Genomic DNA, 21,457 nt, shown 5'->3' on the forward strand with positions numbered 1-21,457 from the left:
AGAAGATTTAAGAGAGCTTCCAAGTTAGTCACCATATTGTGCTGGACAGTGCCTGCCTGGAGAGGACCTGTATCCCATACCCCACATTTGCCATCAGCCAGGCAGCAGGGTGGATAGCCTCGGCACCCCATCTGCAGCTGCTGCCTGAAGCTGAGGCAGTCTTGTGGGGCTGAGCCCTTAAGCTGTGGGGTCTACGCTAATTCTGGGAGTTAGTGTTAGAATGGAATTGACAGAAGTGATATCAGAAAAAAATACTACATTCACACTAACACAAAATACACCCAAAGTAATACTCTTTTCATCTGAAATACAGTTCTCCCTGAAGCAACCCATTTTCATACTTGCAGGAAAGAGACATCAAGAATCAAGAGAATAAGAACCCTGAATAACAAGCCTTCCTTACATATCTGATGACACGCCTGCTCTGGTTACAGGGTTAGACAGAATGAATAAACTTGGTGCCACTTGTCTCTGCTCTCACATCCAGTCGCTTTTGGAGAATACGGTGCATACAGCCTTTTGCAGCTCTTCCCAGAAACCCTACTGCACCTCTGCCCTAGATGCCTTTCTCCCCCAAAACAAGCAATATACATAAAACCTTGAAAAGGGACACTTAGTTTCAAACTAAATTTAAGAGTTCATCCAATATTACTTAGAAGAACCCAAATAAAGAATATTATTTTCCTTCAAAATTGGAATATTCCTTAATGAACTGAATCTCCCATCACTTTGCAGACATTCTGGCCTAAATGGAAAGGACTTGCCCCAGTGCCAGACAGTTAACACCCATGTATCCTGATAGTCTTTCCCAACTCTTCAGAATTCAGGCAAACACAAAACAAGTCACATAAATACAGTTCTTTTCGAACTTGATAATCTGTTTTCAGAGTCCTAAGTAAACAAGGAATCATCTTAGAAAACTTTGGTGCTCATTCAAAAGGTCAAAATGATTCAACTACTGCTCAAACTTATCTGCTCTAATAAAATCCAAAAGAAGCTTAATATGATCACACGGTTTGCCTCAGTTTTCAATAATAAATGTGTGCATTCCAATTTGAACAATAAATTAAAACCAGAATTCTATAAAGTAACTGTTAGTAAAAAGCAGACAACCCTGTGTCGGGAGAGACAGTCTTCATGGGTCTCTTGTGGTCCTAAGCATCTTCTAGGTATGCTAAGTGGGCAAGGCCCTGATCACTCTACCCAGACCATGTCACAGGGTTGTTTGCAGCAAACCACCTTGACGGGTACAGTAAAGCCTCCCTCTAGGACAAACAGCAAGGCGGCCTTCTGCATGCTACTAAATAGTAGGTGCCCCAAGCTCGGAGCTCCTCAGCTATGACACAAACCCAGTGTGTCACCCATCCGTAAGTCTTAGGGGTAAGCGACCCAGCACACAACACTCTCATCTCCTGCTGCTGGCTATGGCTTAATTAAATTCGTTGTCTCTGACCCATGTTTTCTGCCAGCATCCGTAAAACAATACAAGGCTAACATATTAGCTTTTAATGGGAGCAAAATAAAATCCCCAACCCTGTTTACTTAATTGACTGAGCTCTATGAGAATGATTTTGTTGTGCACTTGAGTTGTGGAAGTAAAGAACAGAGCAATTAAATGATTTCTTAGAATAATTAAGAGAGTAGAGGCTAGGTTACCAGGTCTCATATCTTCTGCAGTATCCAAAGGTGTTCTTTACAGAAAACCCTCCTGAAATAATCAACATTTTTTTTACACCTTGGTCTCCTCACTCAAGCCAGTACATGTTCCCTAAGAGCTGACTGGTTGTTTCACTTGTTTATGTTCCATCTTCCAGGAGTCTGTTCTAACAGGAAGAAATGTGTGAAGGCCAGAATCCTCTATCAAGAAAGGTGGTAAAATAAAAATAAGAATGTATTTGTTTTGCTTTGAATAAAGCTAATAAATCAGCTATTTTTGCAAAAAGCAAACCTTATTTTGTTCTCCTATCCTTAAACAGCTGTGAAAGTCAAAGTATTAGTCACTCAGTCATGTCTGAGTGCAACCCTATGGATTGTAGTCCGCCAGGTTCCTCGGTCTATGGAATTCTCCAGGCATATGGAGTGGGTTGCCATTCCCTTCTCCATAAGATCTTCCAACCCAGGGATCAAAGCCAGGTATCCTGCATTGCAGGCAGATTCTTTACAGTCTGAACCACCAAGGAAGCCCCTAAATAGCTGTGAGTATGCTTATTTTCCCCCCAAATTCTACTTATTCACTTCTAAAATTAAGTCATTATATAAAGTTAAAGGACAAAGTCTCCTGGTACATGTCTGAGAGCCCTGTTGTTGCTTTTTTTCCTCTCAAATGTTTAACATGAGATTGGCAGATATATGTAAAATTCACCCCAAAATTAGTCAAAGAAATCAAGGAAACAGACTTGGGCAGAATGTGATAACACTACAAAAGCCTTTGATTGCTGGAAAAGATAATGGGTTTTTCTCCCCTCTCCTAAATGTACTTTCCAGATGTTACATAAAACAAAAGTATCTTTGGGCAAAAACATCTCAAATTCTTCATGTATCTCTCCCCCACAAAATGGCTGCAAAATTTCTAATATCTCCAGCTGACAATTAGATGCATTAACATATGCAAAGTGTTGAAAGGCAAACATTAGGCATTCATTAAAGCAACTACTCAATTCTTCCATTCTCTGCCACTTGTGAAAGAAATTAAATATATTGTGAAACTGCAACCTACATGAGACAGTAGAGAAGCGGGTGCCAAATTACAGCTCTCTGGGTCCTTGAAAGGACAAAAAAATGAAGCAACTGTCGGGAAAGCGCTGACAGCAGCACCCGTAACATGAAAAGATTAGATCCTGTGTGGCAAAAAGAAGTTTTCAGCAGGGCTCGAAGTCTGCTGTCAGCTTCATTTCTGAAAATGACTTCATTCAGAAATGTCTGATCCAGTAAGAACGGGAGTCCTTATTTTTAGAACCTTACTGAATTTTCCTTCCTCAAACTACCAAAAATTAAGGGATGCTAGCCAAAGTAATCATTTTTTATTATCTTTGTGACTCAAAAAAAAATTTAGTCCAATTAATAAGTATCTACTAAGGTAAATTAATTTCTGAGTGTAATATACTTCAAAACAATTTGGAAAAATTGAAGAGTATGCCAAAATGTATAAGAGTACTAAGAATCTGATTAGAAAAGAAGGGAAATTACAATAAGATTTTCCCTCAAAATATTCAAGACTTGTAGATTTATTCACTGATTCAACAAACACTTAGTAAGTGCCGAGCACTGTCCTATACATAGCCATGGCCCCCCCATGCCTGGAACAAAGTTCCTGTCCACTTGGGACAATAATCCTAGCGGTGTATACATACAATAAGGAAATCAGCATCGCCCCCGTACAGCCTTCCTCATAATATTACTAATACGGACACCCTTCTATGCAGTTTTCCTATTCTGTTCTCTTAATTAAGAAAGGGCAAGGAGATATTAAAACACACTCAAATCTACCCTCAGTTTCCTGCAAAATCAGACAACAAAAGACAGCATTTCACAGATCCCAGATCTCAAGTCTACATTTGCTACAGCTCTGAGGCCTGACAACCTAGGCAAAGACAGGACTGAAATTGCTCAACTAAGTTTGCGTCTTACTCGGCCCATCTAATCAACTGCAAATTGCCTGATATTATTTAAATTATCTAATACAGTATGGTGCTTATTTCAATGTCTATGCTTTTATCCATAAACTCTCTCCAAATCTTGGATGTCTAGCCTTACAACTCATCCTGTTTCTATCCTAACTTCCAATCCCACCTTATCTGAAACACATTCCCTAACTATTTCAGCTATCAGAAACTGCCCAAATTCTCTGAACTTCCATGGCAAGGCCCTTCTTAGCTCTTAAGTTTCCTGTCTCATACTCTATCCCTTTCACTCTTCATGCTCTAGCTATACATGTCTTACTCTATTCCTCAAACATGTCAAGTCCTGTCCTGCCTACAGGTCGTTATACTTGCCAAATAGTCCTTCCCCGTTCACAACACCGTTTGACTTCTCATCTTTCAGATCTCAGCTCAAATCATCTCTTCAGAAAATTCTCCCCTAAACACACTACGTGGAGTACTATCCAGCCACCTCCCTCCTCACTTCTATCGTATTATCCTGTTTATTTCCATTATAGCATAGTCATAATCTATAATTATCTTGTTTATGGTATATTGCAGTAAAGGAAGACAGGTAAAAAATAAGGAAATCTCTGTGAAGGTGGGGACTCTGCTGTATTCCCAGAACATAGATCAATACTGGACACAGCAGGCACTCAGTGAACAAATGTGAAACACCACTGAGCACTCAATTATCTTGTTTTTATTCACAGAAGTGTGTGCTTATTCTAAAAGAGCTTAAGCTCTCTGAGAGGAAAAACTAGGCTTATACTTTTTTATCTCCTTCCCAAGGCACTTAATACAGTACTGAGCTAGAATTGAAAATTTTAATGTATGTAATCCCAGCAAGTTACTTCACGTAATACAGCAAGTTATTTCACTTCTATATCTTTTCTCTACAATAACATCTAACTCACAAAACTGCCACAAAGAGAAACAAAGCAATGTGTATAAAACTATTGATTATCACCTGGTAGAGAGTAAACACCTAATCTGGCACCTTATTTTTATCCCCAATTATAATCTGCAAAAACCAAAATGGCGCTATGAAAAAGATCAGACCACTGTTGTGAAATGAAAGCATCTAAATACTATATATAAGAAAAATCCTTGCTTCTACTTGACAGGGTTAGGGTTTCCTTTCTGAAATCCCCTCACTCTAATCTCAAAGAACAGCTTAAACTAAATGTCACATTTGTAGCAAGAGCTTTTGAATGTTACAGAAAGGGTTGCAATCCACTTTACTTAAAGAGACAAAGTAACAATTAATCATGCAGCAAATATCTAGCCAGACTAATATGCCCAGGAAAACAACACAGAGCAGGCAGGCACAAAATCTTTCAAGTCAAGCAGCCCCTTAGGGATTTGGGGGCTTGCGTGGTGGCTCAGTTTGTAAAGAAACTGCCTGCAATGCAGGAGACCTGGGTGCCATACCTGGGTCAGGGATTCCCCCAGAGAAGGGAATGGCAACCCACTTCAGTATTCCTACCTTGGAAACTCCATGGACAGACGGGTCTGGTAGGCTACAGTCCATGGGGTCCCAAAGAGTGGACACGGCTGAGTGACTAACATTTTCACTTTCAGCCCGAATTTTACATTTCCATTCCTGTGTGACTTTGGGCAAGCTTAACCTCTTTTCAAGACCTTGTTTCTCCATTAAAAACAGAAGTAGTACTTACATCACAGGTTGTAATAATGAACTCTGTTACTCCTCTGTACAGCACTTGACACTCAAATATGAATGCTTTTTATCACTGTGAAGTGACCCAGTGTGCTATGTCCAAAAGTGCGCAAAAGTTGCTTCACTGGTGTCTAGCTCTTTGTGACCCCATGAGCTGTAGCACACCTGGCTCCTCTGTCCATGGGGATTCTCCAGGCAAGAATACTGGAGTGGGTTGCCATGCCTTCCTCCAGGGGATCTTCCCAACCCAGGGATCGACCATGTCTCTTGCATCTCCTACATTGGCAGGCAGGTTCTTTACCATTAGCACCACCTGGGAAGCCCCGAAATGACCCAGATAAGCAGTTAATTCAGAATCTGATTAAGCAGTCTTCTATAGGGGGTTGTGTTTATACCTCATCAAAATGCAAAGTGAAAGTCAATGATATACCCTTGAAAATAAAATGTGGTTTTTACATTAGGACATGATACACAAAGTAAATTTTTGCTTTCAAAAAATATCAGAAACAATAAGGAACAAGGTTCCCATGTCTAGGCCAGTACCTACCAAAATTTAATATATACATTCTTTGATCAGCAGTTCCATTTCTAAGACGTTCTCCAAGTATGCAAAGAGGGAGGCACAAACATATTTACCACAGCCTTGCTTGCAGGAGCAAACTGCACACCAACAGGGGAACAGTAAAACAGGTCATATTACGAAGGAATATCATGGAACTATTTAAAAAGAATGACCTATAGTGCCTGTTATGGACTAAATTGTGCCCATCCCCCAAACTGATATGCTGAAGTCATAAACACCAGTAACTCAGAATATAACTGCCAACAAGATGAAAGGCAACCCTCAGAATGGGAGAAAATATCTGCAAATGAAGCAACTGACAAAGGATTAATCTCCAAAATATACAAGCAGCTCACACAACTCAACATCAAAAAACAAATAATCCAATCAAAAATTGGCAGAAGACCTAACCAGACATTTTTCCAAAGAATACATACAGATGGCCAAGAGGCACATGAAAAGATGCTCAACATCACTCATTATTAGAAAAATACAAATCAAAACTACAATAAGGTATCACCTCACACTGGTCAGAAAAGCCATCATCAAAAACTGTACAAACAATAAATGCTGCACCGGACACGGAGACAAGGGAACTCTCCTGCACTGTTGGTGAGAATGTAAATTGATGCAATCAATCACTCTGGAGAACTGTATGGAGGTTCCTTAAAAAAAACTAAAACTAAATAAAAATATGACCCAGTAATCCCACTACTGGGCATACACCCTGAGAAAATCATAATGCAAAAAGACACATGTACTCCAAAGTCCACTGCAGCACTATTTACAACAGCCATGACGTGGAAGCAACCTAAACATCCACTGACAAATGAATGAATAAAAGAAGTGATACATCTGCTGGATCATCGAAAAAGCAAGAGAGCTCCAGAAAAACATCTATTTCTGCTTTACTGACTATGCCAAAGCCTTTGACTGTGTGGATCACAATAAACTGTGGAAAATTCTGAAAGAGATGGCAATACCAGACCACCTGACCTGCCTCTTGAGAAATCTGTATGCAGGTCAGGAAGCAACAGTTAGAACTGGACATGGAACAACAGACTGGTTCCAAACAGGAAAAGGAGTACGTCAAGGCTGTATATTGTCACCCTGCTTACTTAACTTCTATGCAGAGTACATCATGAGAAACGCTGGGCTGGAGGAAGCACAAGCTAGAATCAAGATTGCCAGGAGAAATATCAGTAACCTCAGATATGCAGATGACACCACCCTTATGGTAGAAAGTGAAGAAGAACTAAAGAGCCTCTTGATGAAAGTGAAAGAGGAGCGTGAAAAAGTTGGCCTAAAGCTCAACATTCAGAAAACGAAAATCATGGCATCTGGTCCCATCACTTCATGGCAAATAGATGGGGAAACTGTCAGAGTTTATTTTTCTGGGCTCCAAAATCACTGCAGATGGTGACTGCAGCCATGAAATTAAAAGACGCTTACTCCTTGGAAGGAAAGTTATAACCAACTTAGCGTATTTAAAAGCAGAGGCATTACTTTGTCACCAAAGGTCAAGGCTACTAGACAAGGCTATGGTTTTTCCAGTGGTCATGTATGGATGTGAGAGTTGGACTATAAAGAAAACTGAGCACCGAAGAATTGATGCTTTTGACCTGTGGTGTTGGAGAAGATTCTTGAGAGTCCCTTGGACTGCAAGGAGCTCCAACCAGTCCATCCTAAAGATCAGTCCTGGGTGTTCATTGGAAGGACTGATACTGAAGCTGAAACTACAATACTCTGGCCACCTGATGGAAAGAGCTGACTCATTTGAAAAGACCCTGATGCTGGGAAAGACTGAGGGCAGGAAGAGAAGGGGACGACAGAGCATGAGATGTCTGGATGGCATCACTGACTCGATAGACATGAGTTTGGGTAAACTCCAGGAGTTGGTGATGGACAGGGAGGCCTGGTGTGCTGCGGTTCACAGGGTTGCAAAGCGTCGGACACAACTGAGACACTGAACTGAACTGAACATATGTGGAGTATTACTCATCCATAAAAAGAAACGCAATCGGGTCATTTGTTCATGTGGATGGACCTAGAGTCTGTCATACAGAGTGAAGTCAGAAAAAGAAATATTGTATATTAATGCATACATATGGGATCTAGAAAAATGATACTGATGAACCTATCTATAGGGCAGGAAGAGAGACAGATGTAGAGAACGGACTTCTGGACACGAGGGGACGCGGGGGTGAATTGAGAGAGTAGCACTGACACATATATACACCACTTGTAAAACAGACAGCTGGCGGGAAGCTGCTGGATGGCACAGGGAGCTCCTCTCGGCGCTCTATGACGACCTGGAGGGGTGGGATGGAGGGGGTTGGGAGGGAGGCTCAAGAGGGAGGGGAGATATGTATACATATAGCTGATTTACACTGTTGTACAGCAGAAACTAACATAACATTGTAAAGCATATATAACATTTTCATTAAGGACTCATGGTAGGTTTTAGTGTAAGGAGTTTAAAGGAAATATTCAAACTGGGTCTCGCTGTCTGCCAATTTTGGCAGGAATGGGTTTGTGTCATTTCAATTACAAAGATAAAAGTATGCCATGTAATTTATATGAAAATTTATTTTTGTAGTGTACATAGTAGTCATCAAGTCTTTTGACAGAAGTAAATTTTTTAAGAATTTATATGTGATAAATCCATAATGTCTGGAACTTTGCTGAGACATCACTGGGGCACACTTTTCATTGTAAAGTACAGCAAGAAAAAGAAAATGTCTTAACAGTGTTAAGAGAGTGAGACTGAGTGAATATTCATGCAGTTGCGGAATGTGTTGTATTAGTTACAATCTGTGACCTAGTGTGGTTCTCATTTTAAACCTCAGAAGGCAAAAATGTACAAACACTCTAAATATTAATGTTCAAACACTGATAGAAATTCTAACATGAATAAAAAATAATATAACTTGTTGGTTAAAAAAATGTAAAGCAATTATACCCCAATTCAAATTTTAAATTAAAAAAAAATTTTTAATAATACAACTATATTTCGAGACAGAGCTTTTAAAGAAATAATGAAGGTAAAATGAGATCATATTGGTGGGCCCTAATCTAACTTGGTGTCCTTATAGCAAGACTGGGACACTCAGAGGGAAGACCAACTGCAGACCCTAGAAGTCGGCCGTCTAGAAACGAAGAGGAGAGGCCTTGGAAGAAACTGACCTGCCCAGAACCTGCCTTTAAACTCCCAGCCTGCAGGACTGTAAGGAAATAAATGTCTGCTGTTTAAAATCAGCCAGACCATACAGTAACCCTAGCAAAAACTACCAATACAGTGCAAGTGTGGAAGATCTCCAAAATATATTGTTTTTGAAAAGAAAAGTGCAAAGAGTACACATAATATAGCAATTGATGCATGTGAATTTTTTAATGGAGAGGAGATACTTATATACTGACAGGTCCAGAGACTCTACAAAAATACATCTGCTGGACAAGTGACCGCTTCTGGGAAGAGGACATGGGTGTGTCTGTAATGGGTAGACATATTTTTCATCATATTCTCTTTTGTACTGAAGCTCTCACCATGTACATGTAGTATTTTAATTTTAAAAACAAAGCTATCTATTAAAATGAAAAGATCTCCAAAAGCCATTCAACAAGTAAGGAAAACATTTTGATCAAACCTGGTCTACAAGCTATCAAGTACCAATAAACCAAACCCATAAAAATCTGTGATCTACTTCATGAGCGTAGGCTTTTTTTTTTAACATATTGTATTGTATTCTAAGATCCATTAAATATTCACTCATTTGCCTCAATAATACCCTTCATCTACTTAGTACTAAAATGTACCAATGTATTTCAACAATTAAAATATTTTTATTCTTGTTTTTAAAAAAATAATTCCACTTCAGATAATTTATCCAAAATAAAGAAAATTCTTCATTAAAAAACAATGAAATACCTTAATGTTAAACAGAAAAAAACGATTAAGTAACAATACACCAGAGAATGACATGCAATACATATTAAAAATAGTTATGAAGAATACCAACAGAGCAAACAATAAAGAAAATATCAGCTATGCTAGAGTGAGTGAGTGTGTGTGTATATCAATTAATGAACAAGAACCAAGTGCCTAACATCTTTTTCAATCTTCACTGCATCGGGACACAAGTTAGAATCTAGAACATGTTACACTTCTGTTCTTCCAAGAAACAACTCTACATACTGTAAAAGTCAGCAAGATATTTAAGTGCTTATTATAGCACTACATTGGGTAAGGCAGAAACCCTGACTTCAACACAAATTTAGTAATTTCCTCAATGCCTACTCTGTGTCAAACACTATGCTAGATAGCTTGACATACATCACCTTGTATACTTCATTGGTTATAAGCAGAAGAGACTAACACAATTGCAAGTCTGCTACAACTTCCAAAGATTTTCAAAAGTAATAAAACATGGGAGTGGTCAAGAATGAAAGAAACACACACACAGAGGATGAGTTCATGTCATACAGACTCTGAAAGCTAAGGACAGGAACTTTCATTTAATAAGAAGCAGCTACCATTTCTTTCTGATCCATGAACCAATTTTTTTTTAAGCATATCAATCTTGTATCTGTACTCCAAGGTGAACTGTCAAAGGTAACCAGATAAAATACAGGAACTCAGCTAAGAAACTACTTTAATAATCCAAGGGCCTGAACTAGGGAAGTGGCTGTATGCCAGTAGAGAAAGAGCTGACCAGTTTGGGGGTGGAGGAGGGGTTTATTTAAGGAGGTGGTAAATTATGAGGAAACTTTTTTAGTTCGGGAAATTACAGGAGAGATGTGTAACACAGACAAATGGAGAAGTTGGAAAAGAAATCTTAAGGTCAAGATATTATGTTCTTTTGTAAGAAAACACGCAAAAGAATAGCCTTTTCAGAATCAGAACACAATAATTTGGTCCTAAGTCCACCAAGGATGAAATCATGTGCCAGTATGTATCAGAAGTCCCACATACAAGCATACATTTGCAGCAAAAATGTCTGAAGCAAAAAAAAAAAAATGTTACTATATAACCTGGACAACACACACACCATAAAATGAGTGACAAGCTGAGAACCTTTCTCTGAATAGGTTATCAGGTGAGAGGCCACCATGGTTACAAAACTAACCATGATCATTTAAATTTTGTTATATCTAATGAGGCAGAGGTACCTACATTCAGATACTCAACAATCTATTTTACAAACTACAAGCCTTTTTTTTTTAAATAAGATTACCAAGATTCTGAAGCAAAGCAGTCTACCAATTGTAAAATTAACAGGGTGAACTTCTACAGTAGCACTCAGCTGTGCACTTGAAGAAATAATTCAACAAAGAATAAAGACGTTATAACACTTGCACTAAATTCTATGTAAGGCAGTACAGCTGGCATGACTGCAGATGTTTCAGCCTGGCTGCACAGCAGTAACAGTACAGTTCTATCCACTAAAAGAGATCAAGAGAAACAAAAACAACGAAGATAAGAGTTGCAAAGACCGAAAAACAACCAGTATGTGCTGGCCACAAATATGCCTTTTAGAGCACACTTTGCAACCAAAGATAACACCATCAAAACACAAACTTCTACTTTGATTATGAATTCCGTCTATGGAAATTATATACACATACCGCATTTTGAGAAGCTAAGCTCCTATAATGGTATTCCAGATGCATTAATAATACACTTCTTTAAGCAATTATCCTTCTATTAAAAAATAAACTTTTAAATAATGAAAAAAATTAATTTGTTTAATGTCTGTTTTTAAAGACTTCATATAAAATCAGGTGGAACAGCACTGGTCACTGATTGAAGACTGACTACAGTAGTTCCCTCTACTTAGAATGCTCTGGCCTGGATGACTCATTCAGTCATCTCCCCTACAGGTCTTTGCTCAAATGTCATTCTGAAGTGAGAACTCCTCACTTACCTTACCTTAAACTGCACCACAAGTTCTACAAACCCTGAAACACTCCACTGTACCCTGCCTCCCCTTCTTCATTTTTAGCCACTTATCTGCAACCCACACACTAGTGTGCCAACTTCATGGGGCCAGAGATCTGTTTTGGTCTATTGCATTCACTTCTATCGCCAACACCTAGAACTGTCATTTCCAGAGAGCACACAAAGGGTTGCTGAAATCACTAATTAATAAAACAGTATGGGTTAAAGATGAAGCGAGTCAAAAAAAAACAAAAAACCTTGTTCTTTGAACTAAGAATATGTCCATTAGTCGATCCTCTAAGCTCCTAAACCCTCATCTATCACTATCCGGAGAAAAGAAGGGAGGGGGGAACAAAAAAAAAATTTAACTCCCTCTGAAAGACAAGAATCCTATTCCCAAAGCTTAAGTCAAGGCCACAGCCCAAACTAGCTACAGTAGTTAACATCAAACTGCTTAAAAGCCACCCAATATCATTTTGGAGAATAAATATCCTGAACCATCATGAGCAACTGTAGTCTGGGAATGCACAATTCTACTTTTTTTTTCTTTTTGTGGCATGGGGGATCTTAATTCCCTGGCCAGGGATCCCCCCACCTTGCACTGGAAGCCCAGAGTCTTACCCACTGGACCACCAGGGGAAACTCTACTGAGTTTTAAACTAGCAAAAAAGGATACTTTTCTATAAAACACAAGATCCCTATAAAGAATGCATACCACATGATGTTTCCAACTGTATCACAGTGAAACAGTTAATGTAGCCAATCTTAGGCTCAGTAGCTTTATAATTAAAATGTGCTTCTAATTTTGGAAAAATTCACTCAGATTTAACATCAATTAAAATAGTACACTTAAGGAAACACAGAACTGCCAAAAAATTATTTCCAGAATCTAGGTTTTCACAAAAATCTTTGTTATTGATTAGCAATGGCACCCCACTCCAGTATTCTTGCCTGAAAACTCCCATGGACGGAGGAACCTGGTAGGCTGCAGTCCATCGAGTCGCTGCGGGTCGGACAAGACTGAGCGACTTCACTTTCACTTTTCACTTTCATGCATTGGAGAAGGAAATGGCAACCCACTCCAGTGTTCTTGCCTGGAGAATCCCAGGGACGGGGGAGCCTGGTGTGCTGCCATCTATGGGGTCGCACAGAGTCGGACACGACTGAGGCGACTTAGCAGCAGCAGCTCTATTTTAAAAGCTGTTTGTAAGTCTTACGTTTCTTTTAGAGTGTGTGTTAATATTTGCAAAGAATCACCTCATCTTTGTATTGTTAAAAAAGACAGAACATGAGAGATCTATGTTTTATAAGAGCAGAAATGACACCAATTTCTAAACTGAAAGTAGCAGAGGTAAAAAATTTGATGTCAACAGAAAACAAACTTTTGTATCTTCAACATATATCACATCCAAGACATGAATTGTGATCCTAAAGAAAAATTACCCCACTACCAAAAAATAGTAACTTTCTAAAAAGAACTAAAACAGCCCAACCCGAGTCCTTAACCCTAATCCTGACCCACAAAATCATCTTTCCCCATTCCCCCACCTCTTTTGGTCAACTATCCAACACTAAGTAAAATGATTTTTTCTATTCCTGGCTCTGAACTAGAACCAAGGACAATTTTTTAGGAGAATACATCTTCATTTCCATGTAATATATGAAACTAGGGGGAAAAAAAAAATCAACGTAAAAGATGGTATCTGGGCCAGGTTTTTGTTTTTGTGAGAAGGGAGAAGTGGACTGGGCAGTGTGTATGACAAGAAAAAGCAAAAGAAAGATGTCAAATTATAAAATACCAAAGATTACTGCCACAAACTCCTAAAAAACTTGTTTAAGTTAACAATTATTTTTTAAACATAAAACTTCTTTGGATCTCAAATAAAGTAGTTTTGAAAATTACATGACTTTCAGAGCTTTTAAAAAATGGCTTTGAAATTACTGCAAGCTTTTCAGAATATTGGAAAATAAATACTCAAACTAGGATTACTGATCCAAGAACAAAGAAAACTGGAGACAGAGACTCCATTTCAGAGATTTCCTTTGCAGCCACTAGACAATCACTTTCCCAGTCCCTAATAATGGACTGCAACCCTTCCAATACCTTGCCTGATTTTTAAATTGAGATGGAGCTACACCCCCATGTTGTTACTGTTAAGCTAAGTTGTGTCCAACTCTTTGCAACCCCCGCCTGCAACATACCAGGTTCCGCTGTCCTCCAATATCTCCCAGAGTTTGCTCACACTCATGTCCATTGAGTGGGTGATGCTATCTAACTATCTCATCCTCTGCTGCACCCTTCTCCTTTTGGCTTCAATCTTCCCCAGCATTAAGGTCTTTTCCAATGAGTCAGCTCTTCACATCAGATGGCCAAAGTATTGGAGCTTCAGCATCAGTCCTTTCAATGAATACTTAACTCCCCTATCGATACCCCAAAGATGTGTTTTATACATAACATGCCAAGTTCCATCTTAAGGAAGTGCATATTAGCAATTTCTGTACAAAGATCTTGAGCGGCGTTTAGGTTACAGCAAGAATAGATAATCTATGGCCTCTGCTAAAGTCTCTACCTTTCACTTGCCTCAGGAACTTAAGAAAGTTTTTTCCATTTTTCTACCCATAGCAAAGCCACACCAACAGCCCCTGAACCTAATGGAGATTAACAAGCCACCAAATACCACTTTCTCCCAGTCCACTTTCTCAAAGGTGGAACTGGGTGTTCCATGGGTTGGGGAGATGGGGCCATCACCAAACAAGTTTAAAAAACACTGAATTAAACAGATCCTGACAATCTGTGATCAAAGGTAAATAACTTCTATGAACCCTTAACAAACTTACATATCATAAATTTCCAAAATGGGGATATATTAAGTAGGGGTTCCAACCCATCCCCATGGAAACCTCTTCCAGCTATTCTGAAACACACTAGAGAATTAACATAGGCATTACTCTTAAAAAAAATTTTTTTTTAATTTATTTATTGGCTACACAGCATGCCATGGGGGATCTTAGCTCCCTAACCAAAGATTGAACCCATACCCCCAGTATTGGAAGGGCAGAGTTCTAACCACTGGACCACCAGAAAAATCCCCACTCTTAAAAACTTAAAGTATCCCTTATCCCCATCTCCACTGATTTATAAATGCTTGAAAGTGAAAGTGAAGTCGCTCAGTCGTGTCCAACTCTTTGCGACCCCATGGACTGCAGCCTACTAGGCTCCTCTGTCCATGACGAACTAATATTTCCTTTGGCCCTTTAAACAAATAAACCATACAACCGAAAATGATTCAAACATTTTCATAGCTTATATTTATACACTTTCTGAAACAAATTAGAGTATTAGATACTGATTTAAAGCCCCAGCACTCAACATTCACAGGAACTATCCATTCATTCCTAGTTATCTGAAGAATGAAATTTTATATTTAAAATCTAAGTTTACTTTTGAGTCGTACTGTTATTCTTAAACCTCACAATAAAAATATGGTTTTCTGGCAAAGTAATAAATAATATAGATGGTTTAACTCCACTCCAAAAAATTCTAAAATTGAGCTCCTCTCACCTTCAGCTGTTTTACAAACACTAGAAGCTACAGTGAAGCTGTATTAGGATGAAAATCCTTGAAACCACATATAACAAAGATATCTTTCTTAAGAAACTTGACTCTCGCATCCTATTCCTCTTCATCTGCTTTTAGACAGATTTAAAGTAAACCCAATGAAAACAAAAAAATTACAAATATCCTTAAACTGCCTACCAACAAAGTAAATGGATTGTAGCTGAAATCTTGCTCGTTTTCTTCTACAAAATTTATCATCTCACAGTCTTTAACACTAATTACAGTATTCTTTAATTCCACCTCCATTTCTCCCCCTGGTTTCATCTGCTCCTCATTTGACCTGTTATCTTCCATCTCTTCTGTTTACACAAGGAGTAACAAAAAGTGATAATCTTTTTAGCTGAAAATGATGGCTGTGGCTTAATATCCAACAGCAGATGGCTTCAAAGTGCCCCTTGGGACACACAGAACAGACACAGGTGTGCCTAAGGCATTGATTCCCAGCTCTCCTGGGGCTGCAGCACCTCCAGCCAGCCAAGAGTAGTCTTATCCTTTTACTCCAGGGTGCCATACTTTTTTTATGTCTCCATTGGTTTGAAAAAGGTCACGCAACGCTGCTCTAGAGCACACACTGCACAGGGATATTACTGGTGAATCTCTTCTACATCAATCAGTATTAAGAAAAATCAGAAAATGTAATCAAGTCCTTTAAAAATAGCAATAATTTTTTCAGGATGGTAGCTAAATAAGACTAGATTTTAGTTAAGATTTTCCCTTGAGACTGGAGATATGGTTTATTTTAGTACCAAAAAAGCAGCAAAAATTTTTTACATTTGATCAGCTAAATGCCAACTTTGTATTTAACCTGTTTTCATAACCAACAATTATGTGAATGATCCTAATCATATGCTCTTCATAACAGCAATTAGTTTTCCATAAAAAGTCACTGAGTTCAAATGTGTAACTGAACTCAAGTTCAAGCAGTTCTAAAACTAGAATTTAAGATTAGTTATTACTAAGCGGGTAATGACTCTTTAGAAACTAAACACATTAGTTCCTGATGATGAGCACAGACATGAGGCGATTCTACACAATAGGCAGGAAACTATAACTCAGAGGGTGCTTCAAACTTCAATGTGCACGAAAATCACTTGGAGATCGCATTAAAATATAGATTCTGATTCAGTAGGACTGGAATGGAGCCTGAGATACCTAAGGAGCTCCAAGGTGAGGCTTATGCTGCTAGTTCACAGGACCACATACTTCACACTTGAGAACTTACACCCTTAGCTCTATGACACTGCTTAAGATAATGAATATAAACGTAAAGCAGACACCAATTCCCACTTCATTTAATTTTTATGGTTTCATGAGATTATCTGGGAGAGGGATGGTTATTAAACTGTTGATGTTTAAGAGAAATGCATGTAAATTCTCAAAAATGGGGGCATTAAGCAAGGCTGTAATAATAGCAAGAGCAAACACCTACAAAGCACTGCTGTGCCCCAGTTAATTGCTTTAAGTACTTCATTTAGAATACTCCTAACAACACTGTGGGGCTTCCCTAATGGCTCAGCAGTGAAGAATCCACCAGCAATGCCCGGGACACTGGTTCAATTCCTGGGTCCTGAATTGGGAACATTCCCTGGAGAAGGAAATGGCAAGCCACTCCAGTGTTTTTGCCTGGGAAATCCCAATGGACAGAGGAGCCTACCATTGGGGTCGTAAGAGTCGGACACGACTTAGCGCCCAACCACCACCACCACTGTGAGGTAGAGACTATTGCTAGAACTTTTCTATGGAAGGTTAATCCAGTCACAAAGACGTTACTCAGGCTGCATGGAGCTAATAAATGCCAAAGCCAGGATGTGAATCCAAGCAGTCTGATTCCAGAGTCTACACTATTAATCACTATACTCGCAGTGTCTCTCTCAAAACACACAGCAACAGCAAATCAAAATGGCTCACTCTTACAGAAAATGATGCAAGTGTAAAGTGTTAAAGAACAGAATGAGCAACCGAGGTTCTCTTCAGGTGACTGACCACTGACGCTTGGTAAACACCATAACTTGATACGTAGATTTTTGCTGTTAGAAACTGTTCTGGATTTCAGCATAATAGCTAAATATTTTAAGAAAAAAATGTTTCTAATTTTTTCTAATAGGACACCATTTTGGTAGCAAAAATGGGGTTTCACTTCATGGAATGAGCAATTTGAGACCAATGTCCCACGGGCAACCAGTAAAGAAGAGTTTTGACATCCAGGACTTATAACAGGAGTGAAGGCCAAAACAACAAGTAATGAAAATTGATTTGCTTTAGCAAAAATATTTTGGAATGAAGGGGTGAGTAACTAAAAGTAGAAACGTAAGGGACAAAACATAACATGACCAAGAATTTTATGCCATTAAACTGAGGAAAAGAAGTCGCATAATTAAGCGACTTTTCAAAATAGAAATTGGGGAAGGAAACACATTAAAGTCTGCATAATTTTTAGAAGAATAAAAACCAGTCATCAGAAAAGATTTTCTAAGCAACTGTTAATTGTTCAGATAGTACACCTGCAGCAAATATAGGAGTAAACAGATGGATATGGTTAAGCAAAAAAAGATTAGTAATCATCACTTCAATGAGCCCAAATACGGATATGGCTGACCAAGCACAAAAGTCATCTCAGGAAACAAAGTACATACGCCTGTAGAATATGCAGAAAATGTTGACCCTCAGACATCACAATCATTCATTTGACAAACATTTCTTGAGATACATCATGGTTTGGTATTAGGGATCGGGGTGATCACACCAGGTCAAAAGTCCTGCCTTCATAGATTTACATTCTAGTGGGTGAAATTAACAGACTTGGAAGAGACTACCGAATACTGAAAACCTAGAATGCAACCTTTAATAGAAAACACACAGGTCTATTTATGGGACAGAAGTGAACATACTAACCCCCTCGTCCCCCAGCAGAGGAAGCTCTGTGGCCTTAAGTGTTTCTTGTTAAGCATTCCTTGTCCTCTCAAAAATTGACCCTAAAACGATAAATGCATTTAAAATAAAAAGTACAATTTTACTTTTACTTCCAAGAATGGCTATAAATACTACTCCCAATCAGGCACAGTAAACTGTACTTGGAAGTTTTCCAAATGGAACACATCTTGAATCAAAACATGTTATTAGTGAACCATTTTTAAAGTAACTAGAAATGCTTCTTTAATAAACCATGAAATTAAAAGTGGAAAAAGTATCCGAATAAAGAAAATCTTGAAGTTACAAAAAAGTCAAGACGTGGGTTTGGTGGGCTTTAGAAGAATCTCACTGATGTTTCATTTCAGCCCCTGACTACCTTAGGAGACAGGGGAGGACAGGGGAACTTGGCCACGGGGTTACAAAGAGTCCTACACGACTTAGCAACTGAACCACCACCACCCTAGGCTGTAATACCTGCCTCGGGTGCCCAAAATATTAAGTTCAACTGAGTAGAGGTGTTGATTATTACATACAAACACTTTAAGAGGTTGTGATACCTTTTGAGTCTTGAAAAAATGACTGACAAAGAGCTCATTTTTAATACTCAATCACCAATCTCCTTGCCTCAGTATAAAAGCTGTAAATCCAAACTATTCTCCCATACTTTTAAAAGGGAAGAAGACAAATGATATTTGTGTATTTAAAGCTCTTAAGTACAGAAGAGTCGAGAAATATGGCAGATAAGTACTTCGATTTTATATTCTTAAAAAGAGATACATTATAACAAATGTATTTCAGAAGATCCAAGCTCCACACCTATATAATCATCTACCAACACCTACAAACTACCAAAAGCTGCTTTAAATCGACCACTTCTATTAAGTGTTTAACAAGCAATCTGTTCTCTCTATAGAAACGAGAAACAATAAGAAAGTACTTGTTCCAACATGAACTATCCTTATAACAATGCATTACACAATTGGATCTCATTTGCTTTACAATGCTAATATTTTTCTATGCTACTGTACCCTGTAGTCAGTGAAGGATATACAATTCAAGACGTGCCTAACATTCTGAAGAATGAATACTGTTATCTCCAAAGTCTGAAAATGTTATTCACTTAAGGGTTTTTTTTGGTTAAAAACCCAAAACTCATTTTAACAAAACTAAAGTGACCAGCAAGCAAAGAACAGGTGTAAAATGAACTGACTCTCTTTTCACCACACCCCTGCCACAAAAGTGCACGTGAGTCGACTTAGGTACGTACTCTGAATCAACAAGACACACTTATTAAAGTTAAATAATCTGAGAATGTTATTTTGGAACAAAGAAAGGCTTCCACAAATAAATTAACTTCACTCCAATACAGTCACAGGAATCTTTAAAGTTACTGCCCACGCCAAGTGGCTAAAGAAAAGTGTTGTCTTGGCATTAAGATCATCTTGAGATTTTAAACCTCCCTGGCTTTCAGACGCTTATGAGACGGCCAGGATTTCAAAAGATCATCTCTGAATACCAGTAGTTGGGAAACAGGCAGGATATGCCACTGGGTGGCCCCAACAGAGGCTACCAAATGCTGTCTTAATTTAGCGAGCCCCTGACTTGCAAGAGTTAAAAACTCTCACCCCTTATATTGCAATGACGTAATCTTCCCCACTGCATTTCTCTAGGACTTAAAGGGAAAGCGGGGGGGCGGGGGGGAGCAAATGAACAAAGAAAAATTTCCCCCTAAAGAGAGGAATCAGGCAAAAGGCAGAACGACAGTTTCGGGAGGTGGTTAGGTTAACTTCCAGCAAGGGAAGCTTCAACTGAAGAGGCGGGGAGGGAGAAGAGTTGGGAGAAGCCAAACGGAAATGGTATTGGGAGGAACTCGACCTAAGGCAGGAATCAAGGAGACGGGAGAAGCGGCGACTGAGCCGCCCCCCACCCCACCCTCCCGGCGCGGGACGAGGCGTCGGGCGGCCGCGCCGCAGAGAGAGGGCGGCGCGCGGCAGGGCCGAGCCCCCGCCCCGGACCGCCCGCTTCCCCGACCGCGCTCGCGGTCCGCTCCCCTCCCCCGCCGCCGGCCGCAAAATGTCCGCGGCGAAGCAGGAAGTCGAAGCCGGGGCGCGCGCTGGGGGCCGGCCGGCCAGCCAGGGAGCCCCGGCCCCGCCAGCCCGCGGGCGCCTGAGAGAGGGTCTGCGGCCCTCGCCGCCCCGGCCCGGCCCGGCCGCCCGCCCCGGCGGATGGGGGCGCTGGGCGGCCGCGGGGCCGCGGGGGAGGAGAGCCGGGCGGCCGGGATGGGTGTGACCCTTTCCTTCCGCCGCTGCCCGGTGACAGCCCGGCCGCGCCCTCGCCCCGGCACCTCGCGCCCCGGCCGCGCGCTCCGGGCCGAACCCGCGCCCCCCGCCGCCGCCGCCGGGCCCTCCGCGACCCCCTCCCCTCAGTCCCCCTGACAGAACCCGGACCCGCGCCGCGCGAGCCCGGCAGCCCTCCCCCCGCGGCGCCCCGCGCCCGCCCCCCGGGGTCCCAGAGCAGGAGGTCCCCGCGGACGGGGAGACGCCAGGGGCGGCGCGGCGGGGGGACGAGGACGGCGTGAGGGGGGAGCCGCTCCCGCGGGGCAACCTCGGGCCCCACACTCACCTCAGCTCCTCCGCCGGGGCGTTGGCAGCACTGCGCGGGGTCTCCTCGGCTGCCGGACAGGGGCACGCGCCTGACGTCAGCACGCAGGCGACGCACGGTTGGGTTATCCGCGGAAATGGGAGGGGCCGAGAGGCGAAAAGAGGCCGAGCGGTTCCGGGCGGGGCCTGAACTCCTCCCCCCGCTCCCTTCAGGCCCCTGGCTCGGGCCGCCTAACGCGCACGCGCCAGTCACCGCGGTCGCTAGTTGGTGGCTGCTCTCTGGACTTCTTTCTACAGTTCTTCTCCTGGATTTGTAATTTACGCTACAAACGATCTCTTGCAAAGCGCTGCCCCTAACATGTCTTTTGATCCTTGCATCCTTACAAAGTGTTAGCATCCCGATTTTGCAGAGAAGACAGTGGGTACTCAAACGGGCAGTGACTTGCCCGAAACCACACTACAAGTGGGACGGCCTCCTGACTCCCCCAGGCCTGTATTCAGTACACCTT

At 40.8% G+C, this 21,457-nt stretch overlaps 1 protein-coding gene across 2 annotated transcripts in view; it reads right to left on the minus strand.

Moving 5' to 3' along the window:
• The window catches only part of CDC42 (cell division cycle 42), a 49,290-nt gene extending 28,246 nt beyond the window's left edge, over positions 1–21,044 (minus strand). For both annotated transcript variants that reach the window (XM_052659440.1, XM_052659449.1), the window contains exon 1: positions 20,971–21,044. The gene's annotated coding sequence lies outside the window, so the exon portion shown is untranslated. The remainder of the gene's footprint in view (positions 1–20,970) is intronic.
• Positions 21,045–21,457: the final 413 nt, after the last annotated feature.

This window comes from Budorcas taxicolor, chromosome 2, assembly GCF_023091745.1.
Source record: "Budorcas taxicolor isolate Tak-1 chromosome 2, Takin1.1, whole genome shotgun sequence".
Taxonomy (NCBI): domain Eukaryota; kingdom Metazoa; phylum Chordata; class Mammalia; order Artiodactyla; family Bovidae; genus Budorcas; species Budorcas taxicolor.